Raw genomic sequence first — 2,275 nt, 5'->3', positions numbered from 1 at the left:
AGAGCAGTCAGGGTTCCCTGCCCTGTGGTAAGTCCTAGATCCTCCCCCCTCCGTCCATATCTAGGAAGGTGAACATCCAAACTGGCTAGGCTCCCACAAAGCCAGCACATTACGTAGGATCAAAACCCCGTGCCATTGTCCTTGGCGTCTCATCAGTCCTCATTGTTCGCCATGTTCAGAGAGTCCAGTTTTATCCCATGCTTTTTCAGTCACAGTCCAGCTGGCCTTGGTGAGCTCCCAATAGATCAGCTCCACTGACTCAGTGGGTGGGTGCACCCCTCGTGTCTTTTGGCTAAGATCAAGTGTAGTATCTGTTCTTATCAGTTTAAAAATCAGTTTTGTAACCTTTGGTCAACAACCCAAGCCACATTCAATTTCACAGAAGGAAGCCTGATACCCTGCTCTCAGATGTGCTCCCCTCTGCTGCCATTCCAGTCAGTCTTGTCAAGCTCGTTCTTCCAGCCACTCAGAGATCACCTTTCCCCCTGAAGACATTAAAACCCTCACAACTATTCTCTTCCCCTAGATTGTTCATGCTTCCAAATAGTCTCAACACCTCATTTCATGATGGACTGGTACCCTGTGTGCAGAGTTAAAATAAACCTTTTCTTGTCCTGAGTTGTTTTTTCCTCAGAGAATTTTATTCCAGATACAGGAAATGAAAAAGGACAATCAAATTATCACTCTTTGATATTTTGCCATCTCTAGTGAACGTAATATTCCAAAGGCTAGACATTTAAAGAGTTGTGGAAAGGAAATAATGTTTTTTTTTAATGTGGGAAACCCATTTGAATTTGAGATATTGGATTAGAGTCATCACGGCTTAGTCTTAAAGCTGCTTCTTTGAGTGTTTTGTTGAATTTTGTAACTCAAGCTGAGACATTTATAGTCAATAGGACGGTCCCATGTGTATCACTGTCCTGATTCTGTGAGTTTTATTGTTTGAAACAAGATTTACTCTAGAACAACTTAATGCACTTCATTATGTCATTGTAAGATATTGGTGACCATTACCTTCATTCCTGAAACTCATATCCTCTCAATAAGGAGCCCTCGAAACAATGTAACTTCAAATCATCTGTGTGTAGAGTTAACATAATGCAAACTGAATAGTGATTCACAGAATAGAAAACCCTTTTATATTTGAGAAAGGAAAAAAACATGAAATGATTAAAGAACAGTTGTGACAGAATGTAGTATCAAAAAGTAGAGGAAAGTGACTTTGCTTGAAGCAGGGGGGTTTTTTGGATAGGCTTAGGAAAGTCATAACTCGTCATCTGTCAATTATCTTAGAAACTTAAAAAGGGGCCAAGAAGTTTATTGCAGAATAATGTCCTCCAAGTGTCACAGCCATCATCTTCATCAAAACAGCTGGAGTTCTAACAGGGAACACTCCAAATCAAGCTTGTTGACTTTGAATTTCCTTCATAGAAAGGGAGTAAATGAGTCATCAGACCTTTTTTTTTTTTTTTTTTTTTTTTTTTGTCTTAACGCCTTTGTCCTGTACTTTCCAGAAAGCTTTTTTGTGAGTCAACCATAATTGCACATGGCACTGTGCAGTTGGGAGGTGCTAGGGTATGTAGTGGTCAACTGAGGGGAACTCCATTTTTGTAGCTTCTCAGACATGCAGGCTGTGGTGAGACTTTCCTGTGACAAGCTCCCTGGGGAGCCTCCATCTCCCATTTGTCTCCTCTGTTTCCCAGGTAGTTTTTCACCTGCTTTCAAGTAATCATCATATCTGATTTTATAGACTTAGAATGTTTAGGCTCACAAATAAGGAAAAACATGCAGGATTTGTTTTTCTGAAGCTGACTTAATTTGCTCTTATAATCTCTAGCTGCATTCATTTTCCTGCAAGTGGCATATTTCCATTCTGTACGGTTGAAAAACATTGTTATCAATATGTGCCAACTTTTCCATTTCCATTATTCTGTTATTGGATATCTTGGTTGGTTCCCTAGATTAGCTATTGTGAAGAATGTAGGGATGCACATGGACTAAGTGCCTCTAGGGTATGTTGATGTGGAGTCTTCTGGATAAATACTGGAAAGTTGATCATGATAGATCTACATTTAGTTTTTTTTCTTTTCCAGAAAACCCCATTCTAGTTTTTATAGTGGATGAAGTAGTATGCATTCCTACCAGAAGTGTGTGGGTGTTTTCTTTTGCTATACTTTTTGTTACCTGTTTTCATAATTATTTCATCTTAAAGTTGTAGTCTATTGTTGAAGTCTAAAATTGAAGGAAAGCCATTAGAAACTCAATACAGAAACCT

The 2,275-nt window shown here is 39.1% G+C and overlaps 1 pseudogene; it reads left to right on the top strand.

The window, feature by feature from the left end:
• Positions 1-273: 273 nt before the first annotated feature.
• LOC142845348 (U2 spliceosomal RNA) lies at positions 274-402 on the top strand (annotated as a pseudogene).
• Positions 403-2,275: the final 1,873 nt, after the last annotated feature.

Source organism: Microtus pennsylvanicus, chromosome 2 (assembly GCF_037038515.1).
Source record: "Microtus pennsylvanicus isolate mMicPen1 chromosome 2, mMicPen1.hap1, whole genome shotgun sequence".
Classification (NCBI taxonomy): Eukaryota; Metazoa; Chordata; class Mammalia; order Rodentia; family Cricetidae; genus Microtus; species Microtus pennsylvanicus.
The sequence above is the reverse complement of the archived record's forward strand: the minus strand, read 5'-3'. Positions and strand labels throughout refer to the sequence as shown.